Raw genomic sequence first — 20700 nt, 5'->3', positions numbered from 1 at the left:
TATTGTGATCAATTCTATGTTTTCCTATAGCTCTCTGTGTTTTTCTAAGTGTATGTGCTTTGCAAGAAGTGAAGACATCCAATATGCTGTCTGAGGAACACTGAAGTGCACTGGATTGCCTTTTTGTTGTTATGCTTCAGGAAAGTTGCACAGGCAGTAAAACTTAGGTTAGTTACAAAGTGGTGAAAGTGTCTAAATTGGTATAGGAACTCAAGAGTGGCTTGTGAGAGCCATGCGGTCGGAGCTGGAGCAACCCTTCACATGTAGACTTCACAGGTAGACTGGGGTGTGTGTGTGTGAGAAAGGGCTTGATTATCTAGTTCAGGGGTCTGCAACCCGCGGCTCCGGAGCCGCATGTGGCTCTTTTACACCTTTGCCGCGGCTCCGGGGCGGATACTAGCGAGGGGAGGAGGCACATTGTGCGCCCCGACACTCCCCACTGTGGCGGGTGCTGTACTGGCTGTGACGTCGCATGGGGGCAGTGCGTGCGTTAGTCACGCACCGTCCCGACGTCACCTTCCCACCCACTGTCAGATCGGAGGGCAGCGGCGCGCATGCTTTAAATTTCACAATGGTTTTGTGGCTCCCAGTTTTTCCCCCCTTCGGAAACGGGTCCAAGTGGCTCTTTTTGTCTTAAAGGTTGCAGACCCCTGATCTAGTTCCTCCCAAAGTGGAGGGGAAGTGGACTTAGCTAAGCCTGACAGGACAGCTTACTCTATGGTATTAACTCCTTCATGCATCCATTAGGCTTAAGCATGCTGTTTATATGAGTACCCATTACTTGGCTAGAGAACTACATTTCAAAAATTGGAGAAGCGCGGATTTTGAAGGGTGGTTTGTGTTTCTGTTTGTATAATGCTTTGAAAAGTGCAAATTAAGTAAAATGGCCTCCAAATTGTAAATTGAATCAAATTTATTCCCCAGTCCTACCTGGAAGACTGCAAGGTCCTTGCATTCTAACACACTTCTTGCATCTTGGAAAGAGAAAGGGCTTCTTTAAAAGCAGGCATTTAGAAAAGACAGAGAGAAGAAGATATTTAAGTGCTTTGATTCTGTATTTCTAATTGCTGTCTGCCTCGAACAAAAAATAATAATAAAAGTTTTAAAAAAATTTTAAACACCCGTTTTGGTCTGGACAGCATCCCCCAGGTGGTCATTTGGAGCACGGACCATGTGTTTGTTCAAAAGGTGTCAGCGGTGTGATTTAAAGGACCCCAGGTGTGCATTATTTCCAAAAGCCTGATTCATTAACACTTTTCTCCATGTTGAAAAACAGAAAGGAAAAATGAGCAGTAATGAGGTCATGGCAGGCAAAACACACTCGTTAACTGTGCCAGCCACCAAAAGTTCTTGGTTTTTATGTTGTTGGGTTTTTAAACATTTTTCTCCCCTGGTCAGGAGAGTCCTTCAAGCCTCTGATCTCTTTGCACGAGCCTCTTAGCAGATGAGATGAAGGTTTGGTCTCTCCAGAAATAAAAATTAAAATGGTGCATGTGAGGATGGGACAGGCTTCGCACCGCCTTCCTCCACCTGCGTCACAAACAAACTCTACAACCACAGGTGTGGTGAACAGCACATCCTGGTCAGATTGCAAGTTAACCTGCTCCTGTTTGTTGTGGTGTGGCTTAGACAATGCTTTCACCATGTTTTTATAAAGACATGGAGTAAAGCATGGGCAAAAGGCATTTCCGTGCACTCTGGCTTCCTTCATGGTGTTCCATTGCGCCAGAAGTGGTTTAGTCAGGCTGGCCACATGATCCGGAAAGCTGTCTGTGGACAAACGCCAGCTCCCTCGGCCTGAAGCAAGATGAGCACTGCAACCCCATAGTCGCCTTGGACTGGACTTAACCGTCCAGGGGTCTTTTACCTTTACCTCACCATGTCTTTATATTAAAACAAGTTGCCCTAGCACAGTTATTGTATAGGGCTCAGATTTGGACAGGCACTCACTTTGGATCTAAGGAAGCTGTCTAATCAAAGTTCTTAAGGCAAATTTTCTCTGTACCACCCTGTGTCCCCAAACACATCATTGCGCCTAGAGGCTAATCTTCCCTCGGTAGAATTACGGATCTAGCATAGGACACTTAACTACTGGCTTCACCTAAACTCAACCCCCCCCCCCCGGTCTAATATCTCTAGTGCTGCAAGAACGCCTGGACAAAAATTGTCTATCAAAAACTTCACTCTTGTGGTTTATCCTCACAGCAGCTACTCACTTTGGGTTTTAGTAAAGCAAACAGTCTAATTTGTCAGTGCCTAAATGATATTGAGCATCAGAACAACTTGAGCACACTAAGGAAATTTTGCCCATGGTATGACTATTTTCCACCTTCCCATTTTGACTCTCTGGCACCCTGTCTGCATAACCTAGCAATTCTAAAGTATAGACACACTTTTACTCTCACAAGATTTGAATGTATTGCCCTTGCCTGTACTCGAGGGACGATTCCAACAGATTCCACATGAAAAACGTTTATGATGAGGCTACATTTTAATATTTTAATGTTTCAATATTTTAATGTTGTATTTTAATTTTGTTTTTAAGTTGTAATCATTCAACTTGTTTTTATTATTGCTTGTAAGCCGCTCTGAGCCCGGCCTTGGCTGGGGAGGACGGGGTATAAATAAAAATTATTATTATTATTATTATTATTATTATTATTATTATTATTATTATTATGTTCCTGTGGAGATGGCAGTACTGAATCGGTGGCGCATGCCTTTCTGGCTTGCACTCTTTATAAAGACTTGAGGAATGAGACTATCACCCCTTTTTTATTGTCCATTCTGGGTTGCCCAACCACTGCCACAGTGTCCTTTCTCTTGGCAGATCAAGATGAGCAGGTGACAGCAAAGGTTGCAAGGTTTTTAGCTGGGGCAATCAGAATGAGATCCACTATTTGACTATTGATTCAAAACCCCTAAACTGTATTTTATATAATTGACTTTTTATTTCTAGTCTTGGTACATTGTATTGTTTTATTGCTATGGCCGATGGCAGATGCAAATAAAGATTCATTCATTCATTCATTCATTCATTCATTCATTCACTCACTCACTCATTCATTCATTCATTCATTCAAAACAAGTTGCCTTGCTGAATCATGGGGAGGTCCCTTTCTAGACCCTAGAAAGCTAACTTATCCCAAGTCAGGCCACAGGTACATCTAACTCAGTACTGTCAGTGCTGACCGGCACTGTCTCTCCATAGGATTTTCAGATTAGGTCACTTCCTGCCCTACCTGGAGGTGCAAGGGATTGAACCTGGAACCTCCTGTATGCAAAGCAGCTGCACTTCCACTGAGCTTTGGTCCTTCTGCAACGCCCTGACTTCCCCCAGGTCACCCCTGGTCTCGGCCAGCTCCCAATATTTTTGTACGAAAGTTCGAAGGAAGACATGCCCCTCAACATCCTACTGATCAGAATCAGGATGCTTGTCATTTGGTCCGGTGCTCTGGTGCGAGCCGGGAGACTTGCGTGAGGGTGTGAGACAAAAAGAGAGAGAGAGCTAAAAACATCTTTTGGTCTGGCACTCTGGCATGAGCTAGTTGACATGCGCCAGAGGGCCAGACCAAAAAAAGGGACATTCTGGGATCCAATCAGAAGCCAGGATGGCTTCTGTAATTCCTTGATGTCCCACTTAAATCAGGACAATTGAGCAGTATGGGAAGATACTAGCTCACATTTACCACCATCATGGAGGGTCCCCTGATCTTCTGACCTCCATGATTTCCCCACAGATGAGAATGAGTGATTGATAACATGGTATGCTGGGAAACCCCCTTGGATGCCATGGGTTTCTCTAATGGCTGATTGGCTAGATATCTGTGTCTGGTTTGATTTAAGCTTTATTTTCAATTCTGCGATGAAGTCAGATTCTTGGAGATGAAACCCAGGAAGTCAACGAATTAAAAGCAATCAGAAAGGAGATAGAAACATGCGCTGATTGAATTAGGGCTTTCTTCCCCTCTCATCTTATCCTCATTGCTGATAATATTATTAGATTATGACAACCGTGGAAACATTACAAATCACTCCTCTCTCTCTTTGTGATGTTTGGTTCTACTTAGCCAGCCTCATTGCTGATTGAAAGGAGATCGTCTGCATGATTTGGGAGCCCCACGTGCTCGCCTGGGACTTTGGAGATGGAAGATACTCCAGATTCACACTTTGGTAATTGTGACGAGAATTAAGCTTTATGGAAGGGGAGGAGGAGGGGAAAAAAAAAACTTCCCTTGAGATGAGTGTGGTGATGTAATGGTTTTCCAAAATAATAGCACTGGATTTCCATAAAAATACTCACTCTTATCTGAAGTTGCATGGGTGAATCATCAGTTATCAGGCCAAACAACAGCTATTTAGGCTCCATCCACAAGGGAGTTGCTAATCGTTCTGTTCTCAGACACTCACACAAAGAGCTGAGCCGAGTCAATAATTCCACCAAGACTTGCCAGGGTCCGCCCAGAGGAGTTAACAGTATCCATTTCTCTAGGCCCTCGTGGAGCAAAATGGCAGCCTTGCAACGGTGCTTATTAACTGCTTATTTCATTAAGGGTGCAATATGATGCACATGTCCACTGAGCGCAGGGGGAAGAAACGAGTTCAGTTCATATTTGGGGAAAGGGGCGTAGCTTAGTGGCAGAGCAGCTGCCTTGCATGCAGAAGGTTCCTGGTTCGATCCCCAACAACTCTAACGAGGTCTGTAACTGTCTCGTCAGAGTGGTGCATGCTCTAGTTATCTCCCGCTTGGATTACTGCAATGCGCTCTATGTGGGGCTACCTTTGAAGGTGACCTGGAAACTACAACTAATCCAGAATGCGGCAGCTAGACTGGTGACTGGGGGCGGCTGCTGAGACCATATAACACCGGTCTTGAAAGATCTACATTGGGTCCCAGTACGTTTCCGAGCACAATTCAAAGTGTTGGTGCTGACCTTTAAAGCCCTAAACGGCCTCGTCCCAGTATACCTGAAGGAGCGTCTCCACCCCCATCATTCTGCCCAGATGTTGAGGTCCAGAGCTGAGGGCCTTCTGGCGGTTCCCTCACTGTAAGAAGCAAAGCTACAGGGAACCAAGCAGAGGGCCTTCTCGGTAGTGGCACCCGCCCTGTGGAACACCCTCTCATCAGATGTCAAAGAAATAAACAACTACCTGACATTTAGAAGACATCTGAAGTTCAGGGAAGTTTTTAATGTGTGACATTTTAATGTATTTTTAATCTTTGTTGGAAACCGCCCAGAGTGGCTGGGGAAGCCCAGCCAGATGGGCGGGGTACAAATAATAAATTATTATTATTATCCCTGCCTGAAGCTCTGGAGAGCCACTGCCAGTTAGTTTAATACTGAGTTAAATGGACTGCTGGTTTGAATCTGTCTTCCTATGATCCTATTTTAATGCGAACCTACCAGATTTGCACTCCATGAAGTGACATGAGAACCAAAACGGTGTTTTCCAAAATTTGCTTCATTTTGCACTGCATCTCTCCATGTGTATGTTTTGCTTTCAAAAATGGAAAGAAGCAGAAGTCCCAGCTAAGGAAGAATGGGTACAAAAACCTATGGAATTTGCAGAAATGGCGAAACTTACTGGAAGAATAAGAAACTAAGATAAGAAACTTTTTTATAAAAGAGTGGAATTTTTAAAAAATTTAATATTTAAGAAGAAGAAGAAGACGATTTTGGATTTGATATCCCGCCTTTCACTCCCCTTCAGGAGTCTCAAAGCGGCTAACATTCTCCTTTCCCTTCCTCCCCCACAACAAACACTCTGTGAGGTGAGTGAGGCTGAGAGACTTCAGAGAAGTGTGACTAGCCCAAGGTCACCCAGCAGCTGCATGTGGAGGAGCGGAGACGCGAACCCGGTTCCCCAGATTACGAGACTACCGCCCTTAACCACTACACCACACTGGCTGTACAGATAAATTGTAAACAGATAAGAACACTGGCAGGATTATTGTAATAACTTGCAGTTTTGTAAGTGTTTATATTTAAAGTAGATGAATAAATGAGCAAATTAAGTTAATCTGGATATGCATAAGATATTAAAAAATAAATTCAAGGAACCGCAGATAGAGGGGGAAGGAAGTCGAGTTTTGAAGTGTCAAAATGATGGTAAAATTAGTGAAATGTATAAACTTGAAAAGGATAAATTTAAAAAACAAAAACAAAATGTGTATTTTTCGTTTTCATTTTTCGTGTTCGTATTGTTTTGTAACATGCTGATAAAAAGAAAATGTGTACATTCATAAAATAATGTACAAAAATATCATAGGTGAACTTTGCTGCCAGAAGTATATATTAGGCAAAAATTACATCTATTATGAGATCTGAGCAACCCAAGTGCTGTAAATTCGCATTAAAACTGCTTGAAATTTGTGTAGTGGCGGCATAAAACATTCTGCCGCCAAATTCTACTGCAGCTGCAAAATTTGGAAGAAATAAAAAACCGAGGCAAATTGTTGTCTTCATCATAACTTGTATGTGAACTTCCCGTGGCATCTGACTGCTCAGCCTTCCTGCACTCCCCTCCTTTGTTTTCATACTTTGCCTGCACTTCCCTGAAACATCTCTCTGAGGACTAGGAACTTGCCATTTCAAAATCAGTTCCCTTTGGGCGCTACAGATAAATACACTTTTTGAAAGCCCCCTGGTGCATATCTTTGCAGTTTTTAAAGCACCATGTGGAAGTTCCGACTCACAAGGCGAAGTCAGATCAACTTGCTGTGGTTTTTTTTTTTTTTAAACGACTTGGTGCCATTATTTTCAAAAGGCATTAAATGAGCTTAAATCTGAGTACTTTTGTCTCAATTTGGAGGTGGATCGAGCGGTAAGAAACACACTCAGTATTCTGCAAGGGTTTCCAGGCTTTGGTGAAGGTATGCCGAACGAAACTGTTTATGTAAATGTTCAAAGCAAAGGAAGTTTGAATCTCCTACAATATAATTAAAATGTGTATTTTAGTGATAACTGAATCAGAAATAAACACAAAGCAAATAAGGGAGGGGGTGGGGAGAAGGGGGTGAGAAATGTACCCACCAAGGATGTGCTTGGAATTAATTTTGCTAGGTAAGAGGCGCGATGCCAGGGGAGATAGAGAATTTCCTGTGGGCAAAGGCGGGCACCTCTCTCTGCCCGGTACTCATGGTGCCATGCAGGACACCAGTCTGAAAGGGCGAACGGGATACACCGGAGGGTGTGAGGAAAGCGGCAGAATGTGGTCCAAAGGCAAATAATATATGCACCAGCCTCCCTTTTTTGTTCTAGGTTTTGATTTCTAAACTTAGACGTGCTGCCCACAAAGAGTTACTTTAGGGGGATTAGCAATTGATCTTTCTTTCTCTTGGCATTTTTCGCTTTTTCTTCATCTCTCTTGCTTTCTTTTTCTCTCTTTCTCTCCCCCCTCCCCGCAATCCGTCGGGTGAGCGCTCACTGCTCATTCAGTAACCAAATGCTTAAACTTCCAGCAGCAGCTTAGCAAGAAACTTCAGCTGGAAGCAACAGTGGGAAGAGTGGAATGGACTCCCTCAGAAGGTCACAGACTCTTCTTCCTTGGAGGTTTTCAAGCAGAGTTTGGATGGCCATCTGTCATGGATGTTTTAGTTGAGATTCCTGCATTGAAGGGGGTTGGACTAGACTGCAGCGGTTCTCAACCTGTGGGTCCCCAGATGTTGTTGGACTACAACTCCCATCATCCCTGACCACTGGTCATGCTGGCTGGGAATGATGGGAGTTGTAGTCCAACAACATCTGGGGACCCTCAGGTTGAAAAACACTGGACTAGAGAATCCTTGAGGTCCCTTCCAACTCTATGATACTATGCTTCTATCGTGGGGAATGGCCCATGAGTTGTGAGGTTCTTCTACTCCGGACAGGGTCCTGTCAGGTGTGCGTGCAGAAGCCAGGCCCTGTGACCAGGACTGGGGCCTTCCTAAGTTTGTTCTGAAGAGGCAAGGCGCGGCCACACAGGTGAGGCCAATTGGTAACTCACAGCATCTGGCGGCAAGAGCTGGGAAGTGATATAAGGTGAGATTTCCCTTCAGCTCTTTGCCACAGCAACATGTTCCCTGCCTAGCTGTGTTTGGTTCCTTGACTCCTTGATCCTCAGACCCTTGACTCGTAACTCCTTGCTTCTTGATCCTCGGACCCTTGACTTTGTGACTCCCGGTTCTCTGACCCTCGGACTCTTGGCTTCCTGACTCCTGGCTTCTGGACCCCCTCCCCTGCCATCTTGTCCCCGGTCCTGACATCCTCTGTTGGGACTTTGATCACCCGTGAACCGGACCGTGGCAGGTCCCAAGTTAACACTCTGGAGCTCTCTACTTCAGGCCAGCTTTAGACACCCCCTCCAACATTTCACCAATGAAAAGAAGGACACACTTGCAATACCCCTTTGTCAGAGATGCTCAGTGGGCCCCGGATGCTCAATACCAGATCACCTGTTTTGTACTCAAGATGTCCCAGGTTCAAACCCCTTCAGGTGAGGGACGATTTGACAGCGTTGGGTATGTTTAGCCTTGAGAGGAGGAGACTGAGAGGTGAGATGATAGCCATCTTCAAATATCTCAAGGGCTGTCCCATGGAAGATGGAGCAAGGGTTGTAAAGACTGCGGAGAGAATAATTGGGTGCACTCTTCCCACCTTGGATCAAATCTATGCTTCCAGGTGTCACAAGAAAGCTGCAGAGATAGTGCAGGATAGTGCACACCCCGGAAATGATCTCTTTCAGCTTCTGCCTTCTGGAAGAAGATCCAGGGTTATAAAGACTAGGACTAGCCGCCTGAGAAACAGTTTCTATCCAAATGAGATTTTGGTTTTAAACGCAGTGTAAGGAGTATATTGTATTTAAAAATGGGGTATCAGAGTTTTTAGGGGGCTAACCAGGTTGGGATAGCTGGGATAGCAGGCCTGTTGGTTTTTGAATGTCTTATGTAGATTTTTTCAATTTCGTTGTTCTGTATGGGACAATGACAAAGATTATAGTATCGTATTGTATTGTATCATATCATCTTGGTCGTGTATCCACAGAAGTGATCAGAGGAGGAGGAGCACAGAGAGAAGAAACACCTTGGCACATCTGTAACAGCGAAACCAGATGCCGTCATCTGCCCCAGCTGCAACAAAACATGTATCTCCCATATTAGGCTCTACGGCCACAGCAGGTGCTGTAACTTTCCAACAGTTTGACTTCACCTCCAGAGGCACACTCCTCCATTGTCTCCTGAGACAGACAGATGCCACCACCATCTTAATGTTCTGGTTGTGAGCCTCCTAGAGGCATCAAGCTGCTCACTGCTGGAAGCCAAATGTGGGGCTGGATGAGTCCTTGTTCCAAGCCAGCCTGAGAAGCAGCTTTCATGAGAAATCAAGGGAACCCCCAACCATTCCCTTTCCACTGCAGCCCTGTGAAGGATGGAGGAGAGAGGACAGGCGGGCAGTGTGCCCACGGAAGAAGGAAAAATTGGGAGCTGGCAGAACAAAGTGGCAAGAAGCAAGAATCCACAGAAGGAAAGCTGAAGACCGGCGCTGGCAGTTTGCAAGAGACAGAGAGGAAAACTAAGAAGTAATTTTTTCCCTGTAAACTTTTAAGCATAGCTTTAAATATCAGAAAAGCTTAAGCCATCGCACACAAAGGCAAGTTCCCTTTGAAAGAGTTCCAGAAAACCATGAAATGCTGTTGATAAGGCTGTGCCAATTTGTGAAGCTGGCCGCAATCTCTGCCTCACGTCCCCCCCTTCCTGTCTCCTTTTCTCTTGTTCTCCCTCTCTCTCTTTCTCTCTTCCCCCCAACCCAATTCTTTCTCTATATCCCCCTGGCATTAATTTGCTTCCCTTCCTTAATTTTATTTTTTTTAAAAAAAATTCTCTCTGCAAAACCTCAGTGTGATTTTGGAGTCGAGAAAGACCGCAATTGCACAAATGGTTGGGGAGGCCGGAGCCTTTCTGGAAAGGGGGGGGGGGGAGAAGGCACAGAGTCTCCTGGTTTCATTTGCTTGGCAGAAATCATGCCCAGCGGGGGCTTGGGCACGAAGCCAGCCAAGGAGACTCCGCTGGGAAGTTCTTGTCCTAAGGTAAATTGAGCCGACGTGATGGTGGCCCCCTCAGCCCTTATTAAGCAAGTCACATTCACCCTTAATTACAGGGTAGCCAAAAACCGCCACTTTGTCAATGTATTTACCTGGAAAGATTGCAAGGCGGATAAGAGGCCCTTTGAATGTGGGTGCTGAAACAAGCGGGACGTTATTCCCAGGGTCATATGGCCGAGGAACAGAGGAAGCTGCCTTCTACCAAATCAGACCATTGCCCCATCTAGCTCAGTGTTGTCTACAGAAGCTCTCCAGGGTTTCAGACAAGGACCCTCTCCCAGCCCTACCTGGAGATGCCAGAAATCGAACACGAGACCTTCTGAATGCAAGGCAAATATTCCGCCACTGAGATACATCCCTTTCCCAAATATGAACTGGACTAATGAGTGGTGTAAAGGGATGCGGGTGGCGCTGTGGTCTAAACCACAGAGCTTAGGGTTTGCCGATCAGAAGGTCAGCGGTTCGAATCCCGCGATGGGGTGAGCTCCCGTTGCATGGTCCCTGATCCTGCCTACCTAGCAGTTCGAAAGCACATCAGTGTGCAAGTAGATAAATAGGTACCTCTCCAGTGGGAAGGTAAACAGCGTTTCCGTGCGCTGCTCTGGTTCTCCAGAAGCAGCTTAGTCCTGCTGGCCACATGACCCAGAAGCAGACTCCTCGGCCTATAGAGCGAGACGAGCACTGCAACCCCAGAATCGCCCGCGACTAGACCTAACGGTCAGGGGTACCTTTACCTTTTTAAGGAGTGGGGTAGCAATAAAATGGCTGGCACACTTGCAAAGCTAAGCAGGGTTTGGTATGGTTTCAGGTTGGATGGAAAACCACATGCTGAGATTCCTGCATTGCAGAGGGTTGGACTAAATGACCTTCGGAGTCCCTTCACAATTCTAGGATTCTAATCTATTATCCTTCCCCAGTTATCATTTCAGCAATGCTTATAGGAACACAGGAAGCAGCTTTGAGTTGGGCCATTGCTCCATGTAGCCCGGTAGTGCTGTGCTGCTGCTGATGATAATAATAATAATAATAATAATAATAATAATAATAATAATAATAATAATTTATTATTTATACCCCGCTCATCTGGCTGGGACCTTGCCAACAAAGGTCTGTATAGTTAAAGCTATGGTTCTCCCAATAGTGATGCATGGAAGTGAGAGCTGGACCGTAAAGAAGGCTAATCGCTGAAGAATGGATGCTTTTGAATTCTGGTGCTGGAGGAAACTCTTGAGAGTCCCATGGATTGCAAGAAGATCAAACCTATCCATTCTGAAGGAAATCAGCCCTGAGTGCTCACTGGAAGGACAGATCCTGAAGCTGAGGCTCCAATACTTTGGCCACCTCATGAGAAGAGAAGACTCCTTGGAAAAGACGCTGATGTTGGGAAAGATGGAGGGCACAAGGAGAAGGGGACGACAGAGGACGAGATGGTTGGACAGTGTTGTCAAAGCTACCAGCATGAGTTTGACCAAACTGCGGGAGGCAGTGGAAGACAGGAGTGCCTGGCGTGCTCTTGGTCCATGGGGTCATGAGGAGTCAGACACAACTAAATGACTAAACAGCAACAACATCTGTCTGGGCTTCCCCAGCCACTATGGGTGGCTTCCCACAAAATATTAAAATACAGTAATGCATCAAACATGAAAAGCTTCCCTAAACATAGATAGTGGAACAGAATTCCTGAGAAGGTGGTGGGCTCTCCTTCATTGGAGGTTTTTAAGCAGAGGTTGAATGTACACCTGTCATGGATGACCTTGTTAAGCTCCCTGCAACCACAACAATCTTATTTTCTTGTCTGACTTTAGATTGCACCTCTTCATGTTCCGATGCCATGTCCAACTATGTGCCACAGATCTATAATAGCAAATCGTCACCTGATTCTGTGTTTGGCTTTGTTGTGAAATACTTGGATTACTTAACAGAGTTTTTTTAAAACAAAAAAAGAGAGAGAGAGAGAGAAAGAATTCTATTCGCTTTCAAAATCTTGGCTGGAGAGAAGGGGGTATGGATTTGTGCTGTCCATAGAGGAGGGAGTGCCTCTTCAACAGAGTGACATCTTTGGCTATTTGATATTCATGGGACGGAGAAGACTGAAGGATAAGGCTGAAGTTGGCCATCGTGGCAAGGAGAGCGGGCGGCCCGTTGGCTCCCCAATGTAAACACCATTATCATTTGAAAAATCAATTAGCTCCTTGCACCGAGAGAATGCCTGGCCTTAAAAGGCCCCTCTGAACTGGCTATTGTAAGCCGGGGTTATTTACTTTAATTAAGAGGAGACAGAGTGGATTATTGTCTCAAACACAACGTTTGGGAAGAATCGGCCAATTACGCTCTACCTCACTGAACAACAAAGGGCAAGGAGCAGGCAGGCTCCAACCCGAGCAAAGTCCTTGATGATGAGTGTTTTCGGTCTCCTTAAAAAATAATTGAACGCGAGATTCGATTGGGACAAGGAAATGGCAAATAATAAATGGGAAGGATTTAAAGCCCCTCTGGCGAAACCGCTAGGTGAGAGATTTCAGTATGTGCTCAGACCAGGAGCTCTGGTGCAAGGTCAGAAGGGCACGGGGGTCAGAATCTGCACCCCTGAGGCTACGAAAAGGTTTGTGTAGTTCGATTTTCCTCCTGTACAATGGAGAGCTTCCTTCGCTCATATCTGGCCAAGGAGAGCAGGTATGCTTAGAGTGCAAAGGGATGGTGAGCATCTCATGGTCCACATGTTACAGCGACGTAAGACAAGAGACCTCTGATGTTGGTGGGGGAGATCATAAGCACATAAGATGAGCTGGGGGCGGAAGTGTCTGAGGGCGCACGATGCGCAGAGGGACCAGGGCATGCAAGGATGCAGTCCAGTGCACCCAGTGAGATTTACTTCTGAGAAACACACATAGGATCAGGCTGTTTCTAGGTCAGAACTAGATAAGCACCATGCCAAACAGGCGCGCATTATAGCCGTACCTTGGAAGTCGAACAGAATCCGTTACTGAAGTCCGTTCGACTTCCAAAACATTCAGAAACTAAATCGCGGCTTCTGATTGGCTGCAGGAAACTCCTGCAGCCAATCAGGAGCTGTGGAAGCCCCATTGGGCATCCGGGTTCCAAAATAACGTTCGCAAAATAATGTTCGCAATCACTTCTGGGTTTGCGGCGTTCGGGAGCCAAAACGTCCGAGTTCCAGGGTGTTCGGGATCCAAAGTACGACTGACTGTACAGTGGTACCTCTGGTTATGTACTTAATTCGTTCCGGAGGTCCGTTCTTAACCTGAAACTGTTCTTAATCTGAAGCACCACTTTAGCTAATGGGGCCTCCTGCTGCTGCTGCCGCGCCGCCGCCGCACAATTTCTGTTCTCATCCTGAATCAAAGTTCTTAACCTGAAGCACTATTTCTGGGTTAGTGGAGTCTGTAACCTGAAGCGTATGTAACCTGAAGCATATGTAACCCGAGGTACCACTGTACTTTGTTTCAGAAAGAGTGACAACATGCTCTGGATTGATAACAAACATTGCTTTCTTTATAGTTACTGAAGAAGAAGAAAACCACCACGCTCTTAAGATGCAACAGTCCGCATTCCTTTGCCCAAAACGTCTTGGGCCAGTCCCGGAGTTTTTTTTTTGTTTTATTATTATTATATTATGTATTTTGCGTTTTTATGTTGTAAACTGCCCTGCAATCTTTGGATGAAGGGCAGTACTGTATATAAATCTTAATGGCAACAACAACAACATTGCTGAGATGAGGGACATAATGGATGGAGCCCCCTGTTCCTGCAATTCAATGCACTGAAGCCAGCTGGACTGGTCATTGAAATTTACCTCAACACTGATGATGAGTCAGTATTTCCCACCACACCTGAGGGCATCAGGCAAACTTAGGGGGTGCAGGGCCTGCTCTCTTTCTTCTCCAGCACCTTCCTATTGATGCCTCCTCCCAGCATCTGCCACAGCCCAATGTGGCTTACTCACTCTGCCTAATGGTAGGACTGGACTTGTTCCTATGGTTGTCTACCTGTGCAGGTATAAAAGCAGCTGAGGGGTGGGGTTCAGCAAACAAACCCCAAGCACTCCTTCCCTCACTTATTCTTTTTTTACAAATCCCCTTCCCCAAGCTATTTGGAAAACAAAACAAAACAAAACAAAACAAAACAAAACAAAACAAAACAAAACAAAACAACCATGGGGCTTTTGGGACAACATGCTTCTGTATGCATGACATGCGCCATTAGATCTTAATTTTCTCCCCACCCCTTTTTTAATTTCCAAAACCAAAAAAAGAAAAATTACAAACATCAAATTCAACATCCATATTCATCTTCTAACATAAACCTAGGTAAAGGTAAAGGTAAAGGTACCCCTGCCCGTATGGGCCAGTCTTGACAGACTCTAGGGTTGTGCGCCCATCTCACTCTATAGGCCCGGGGCCAGCGCTGTCCGCAGACACTTCCGGGTCACGTGGCCAGCGTGACATCGCTGCTCTGGCGAGCCAGAGCCGCACACGGAAACGCCGTTTACCTTCCCGCTAGTAAGCGGTCCCTATTTATCTACTTGCACCCGGGGGTGCTTTCGAACTGCTAGGTTGGCAGGCGCTGGGACCGAGCAACGGGAGCGCACCCCGCCGTGGGGATTCGAACCGCTGACCTTTCGATCAGCAAGCCCTAGGCGCTGAGGCTTTTACCCACAGTGCCACCCGCGTCCCTAACATAAACCTATTACATAATTAACTAAATAAAATATACCTACTTACTCTAAACTTCTCTTTGCTGTATACAAATACAACACAGTTAGAAATTTTATATTAAAGCTTTTATATTATAAATAATATTTCAAATTCCCCTATACCACCCGTTCCCCTTCACCCATGTGTGATCTCATTTTTTTTTACTTGTTCTGTCTTGCTGTGTTGTTATAATTTAATCATTGTTCAGCTGATTCTTTTATGATTTCCTTGTTTACCCCTGCACGTTTTGCACGTTATCTATTACATATTAATATTCCAGTTTCGGAACCATATATTTTTATATGGTCACATATTTAAGATCTAATGTATATAAATATAGGAATACATTAGATCTTAAATATGTGACCATATAATCATCAAGGTTTCTAACTTGCTTCTTGCATCCATGCTGCAGTTCAGTGTGTTGTTGTTGTTGTTCTTGTTGTTGTTGTTTTAAAAGGAGTTTAGCAATTGCCTAATCCACAATATCGTCTCCTTTGGGACCCGGCTGAGAACTCATCCCCGCAGCTCAGCCTAAGATGACTCTTGCTTGTACCTCGCCTGACTCACGATTTTCCTCTGCATATTCTAAATGTGCATTAAGGCACTCAAGCATGGCAGCTCCTGAAGGAGTTGCTGCCTTTTATTTGGTAAATAACAAAATCATTTTATGCATTTTATGCAAGAAGAAGAAGAAGAAGATGAAGACGAAGAAACTCCGGAGACTTTTTCGTTCGTGGCTTCTGGGAATGGCGATTGGCATTCCGAAACATTTCTCAGCAGTTTTAAATATAGACCGCACAGTTCCTTATGCCCTTTGGCTTTGAAACAGGCAATCTGTATTCAGCATCCTAAATTCAGCATAAGCACATAAGTACATAATGACAGATTGCTGGATCAGACCAATGGCCCTTCTACTCCAGCATCTTATTCTCAAAGTGGCAAATCAGCTGCCTGTGGAATGCTTGCAACTGAGACTTGGGCACCCTTTCCTCCCGTAGACCTTTAAAGCCCTTTGTGGCTCAGGGCTCTCGTATCTACAGGACCGCCTCTCCTGGTATGCCCCGCAGAGGACCTTAAGGTCCATGAACAACCATAGTTTAGAGGTCCTGGGCCCTAAGGAAGTCAGACTATCCTCCACCAGGGCCAGGGCCTTTTCAGTGATGGCTCCGACCTGGTGGAATGCTCTGTCCCACGAGACTAGGGCTCTTCAGAATTTAACTTCCTTCCATCGGGCCTGTAAGACAGAGCTATACCTCCTAGCCTTTAATTTGAATTCAGCCTAATCTTTTATTTCCCTTCCCTTCCCTTCCCTTCCCTTCCCTTCCCTTCCCCTCCCCTTTTATGAAGGTCACCCGCTCTGAGACCCCACAGCTAATTCTCCCCTGGCCTCCTCGCTGGCCCAAGTAGGACCAATTCAGCCAGCTAGCCCTTGTTGTTATTTCGTCGTTTAGTCGTGTCCGACTCTTCGTGACCCCATGGACCAGAGCACGCCAGGCACTCCTGTCTTCCACTGCCTCCCGCAGTTTGGTCAAATTCATGCTGGTAGCTTTGAGAACACTGTCCAACCATCTCGTCCTCCGTCGTCCCCTTCTCCTTGTGCCCTCCATCTTTCCCAACATCAGGGTCTTTTCCAGGGAGTCTTCTCTTCTCATGAGGTGGCCAAAGTCTTGGAGTCTCAGCTTCAGGATCTGTCCTTCCAGTGATCACTCGGGGCTGATTTCCTTCAGAATGGATAGGTTTGATCTTCTTGCTGTCCATGGGACTCTCAAGAACCTCCTCCAGCACTATAATTCATCAATTCTTCAGTGATCAGCCTTCTTTATGGTCCAGCTCTCACTTCCATACATCACTACTGGGAAAACCATAGCTTTAACTATACGGACCTTTGTTGGCAAGGTGATGTCTCTGCTTTTTAAGATGCTGTCTCTGCGGATAAACACCGGCTCCCTCGGCCTATAGAGCGAGATGAGCGTGCAACCCCAGAGTCATCTGCGACTGGACCAAACGGTCAGGGATACCTTTACCTTTATTCTTCTAACTCTCAGCATGCCAACCACAGTTCCCATGATTCTTTGGCGGAAGCCTTGAGTGTCTAAACTTTAGCAGCGTGAATCTACTTTATAGTGCAGATGGGGCTGAAGGCTTTACCTCTCCCATTCCTCACAATGTCAGGTAGGTACGGCTGACCCAAAGCAGACTCCTGACCCAAGTTGGGTGGCCGGGTGCGGCTGGTTTGGCTCAGGAGCTGGGGGCTCTTCACCGCTGACTTGCAACACGTGTGTCAAAAGCAAGGCAATCATTATCTCGTAAATGGTGTTGAAATCTGCAACAGGTAAATAGGTCAGCGTTACAAAACAATACCATATTGCCTCACTGAGTCTCTCTCTCTCTCTCTCCCCCCCTCCTCCCCCATTACAACAAAATAAAACCATTTACCTGCATGGCCTTTGGCTAATCAGGAGTTGAGATCAGTGAAAGAGTTAATTACCTTGACACAGGGCTGAGCAGGTTAGCATACTGAATTTTTTTTGGGGGGGGGGGAAGGGGAGGCTGTCCCTTTGATATCTTTTAGAGTGTACAGTGGTGCCTCGCAAGACGAAATTAATCCGTTCCGCGAGTCTCTTCGTCTTGCGGTTTTTTCGTCTTGCGAAGCACGGCTATTAGCGGCTTAGCGGCTATTAGCGGCTATTAATGGCTTAGCGGCTTTAAGAAAAAGGAAACAAACTTGCAAGAACTCGCAAGACGTTTCGTCTTGCAATGCAAGCCCATAGGGAAAATCGTCTTGCAGAACGACTCAAAAAACGGAAAAACCTTTCGTCTAGCGAGTTTTTCATCTTGCGAGGCATTCGTCTTGCGGGGCACCACTGTATTTTAAGATGTACTGTGAGCCTCTTTTGCGACTGCATTTGGGGATGATGTGTACAGTTCTGGTTCCCTTGTCTCAAAAAGGATATTGTAGAGCTGGAAAAACGGTTCAGAAAAGGGCACCCAAATCAATCAAGTGGGGGAACAGCTCTCCTATGGGGTAGGATCACCACATCTGGGACTTTCTGGGTTAGAGAACAGACAACATGCTAAAGCCCTTAAAATTATGTATGGCATGGGGACAGTTTTTCTCAACTCTGCCATATCTCCTGGACATCCAAGGAAGATGAACGCTGGAGAGATCAGGATATAGCCAAACTACAGAACTCACTCTGGCACTATGGAAGCACTGCCCTCTTAACTGCAGTCATTAAAGGTAAAGGTAAAGGACCCCTGGATGGTTAAGTCTAGTCAAAGGCGACTCTGGGGTTGCGGCGCTCATCTCGCTTTCAGGCCCGGCGTTTGTCCGCAGACAGTTTTTCTGGGTCATGTGGCCAGGAAGACTAAACCGCTACTGGGGCACAGAGGGCCGTGATGAGCGCCAGAGCACACAGAAACACCATTTACCTTCCCGCCGCAGCAGTACCTATTTATCTACTTGCACTGGTGTGCTTTCGAACTGCTAGGTTGGCAGGAGCTCGGACCGAGCAACGGGAGCTCACCCCGTCATGGGATTCAAACCCCTGACCTTCCGATTTGCAAGCCCAAGAGGCTCCGTGGTTTAGACCACAGCACCACCGGTGTCCACAAACTGCAGTCATACCAAAGTGTGTTACAGCTAAGCTTGTGCGGGGTGCACTCTGCACATGCCCAGGAACACTGTTCTGAGCAAGTCTCTGCTTCCCCCAAAAGTTCTGAGACTTGGTTCAAAGGGAGCAGGCCTTGAAATTGCCACCTTTCCCCAGAATCACCTTTGTTGCCTCTCCTGTCGTCTGATCCTCTGCCCCCCCCCTTAGATGTCTGCATTTCTTATATACCCCCCTGCTCCCCACCTTGGAAAAAGGACTTTCCCAGTCCTTCACCCGCCTCCAGAGAATTGCAGATTGTTGTTCCTCAGGCTGCCTGCTGCACAGAAGCCCGGTGGGTGCCCATTTGTGGGAGATATCCCAGGAAGAAAGGGAAGTGGTTGGGTTTTGTATCTCGTGCCAAAGGTGACTGGCGACCAGCCCTGGTAATAGCTTTGCTATGAGTGCTGTGGGGATTAGCTGTGTTTGCAATGCTATGTGTAACCTTGACATGCAGTCGGCAAAGTACAATATTCATTATTGCCTGGCTGTCGGCTGAAGACAATTTCAATTATTCTGGCATTTCAATGGATGAAAAAGCCCTTTAGGCTGGCTCACGAGATTAGACTTAAAGGCTCTGTAAATTAAGAAAGTTGCAATCTGTATTTTATCTGGCAGGCAGCTGTGAAATACACTTTGTTGTGGGGGTGGGGTGGGGGAAGGGAGGGGGAGGAGGACAAAGACAAGTTACTCTGTCCCAATTGCCATTTTGATATATCAATTTGCAGTTTGCACAGAGGCAATCCTGGAGTGGAATTGCAGGCGTTTAGCAACTTTTTAGCAACGAACGTGGGAAGCATGTTCAACGGATCAGAAGAAACTGCTCTAGGGTTACCAGATGTCCCTGGTTTCCGGGGACAGTCCCCAGATTTGCAAATCTGTCCCCGGACAAATTCCATCCCTGGAATGTCCCCAGATTTGCAAAACTGTCCCTGGGAAAACGTGGCAGCGGCATCCTCAGCAGCCTGGAGCCAGCCTGGTAGCGCAGTTGGCTCTGGCTGGCTTCAGGAGCTGCTCGCTGCTGGCGCCACTTCTGAAGGGGAACCAGGGATGTCCGATGGTACAATCTCCTGCCCCCTTCCTCCTTTGTTTTGACAGATTGGTGGAGGCTCGGGAATCACGGGCGGGCAGGCATTGCCCAGGAGGGGCACAAGGCATGTGGTTTCTCTGCCAGGCAAGGTGTAAAGCCCTTCTTTTGCACCCTGTGAAACATAAATGCACAGAGGTTTGTTTAAAAAAAAAAAAAAAAAAACTGGCAACAGCCGCCCGCCCGTGACTCCTGAGCCTCCCCCCCATCAGTCAAAACGAGGAACGGGGCAGCTCAGGTGTCACGGGGGCAGCTGTTGCCCAGTTTTTTAAAAACTCTGCGCATTTATGTTTCACAGGGTGCGAAAGAAGGGCTTTGCACCTTTATACAATATGCATGTGTGCTTGGGCCCAGTGTCCTTTTTTTTTTAAAAAAAAGGTTTTTTTATTGACTATTTTCACATAACAAATTATTTCAACAATTGTATTTCCCCCCCATTTCCCCCCTCCCATCTCCCCCACCCCCTCCGTCCCCCCTACAAGTTCCCTCAGTTCCTATTTCTGCTTTATCAGCACATATTATTCTCTGCATGTTATAAAAATGTAAAAATCTCTAAGTTATCCATCTATTATATTAAAAAATACATTTGTGTCTGTTGCCCTCCTCTGCACACCTTCCAGCTTGTCAATATCCTTCTTCAATTGTGGCGCCCAGAACTGAACACAGGACTCCAGGTGTGGTCTGAGCAAGGCAGAATAGAGTGGGACTATGACTTCCCTTCATCTGGACACTATACTTCTGTTGATGCAGCCTAGAATCACATTAGCTGATTTTGCTGCTGCATCACACTGTTGACTCATGTTCAGCTTGTGGTCCACCAAGACTCCTAGATCCTTTTCACATATACTGCTGGCAAGCTGGGATTCCCCCATCCTGTATTTGTGTATCTGATTATTTCTGCCTAAGTGCAGAAATCCATCAATCCATTGCACATCAAAGCATAGCTACAGGGTTTGCTTGAAGACATGGCAATCATATTATAGACCTCCTCTGCCTCAAAGGGCAAGTTTCTTTGTTCTTAGTAACCCTCATTTTATCATAGATTTCTCAGCCGAGTCAGATCCTTCTCTGTATTATTGTCGGCTATTACCCCTCCCACATATATATATCTCAATAATCAGAAAATTCCAAGTGCAAAAATATATTAATAATTACCTTGAAGGGG

Source organism: Podarcis muralis, chromosome 10 (assembly GCF_964188315.1).
Source record: "Podarcis muralis chromosome 10, rPodMur119.hap1.1, whole genome shotgun sequence".
Lineage (NCBI taxonomy): Eukaryota > Metazoa > Chordata > Lepidosauria > Squamata > Lacertidae > Podarcis > Podarcis muralis.
This window is presented reverse-complemented; position numbering follows the sequence as displayed.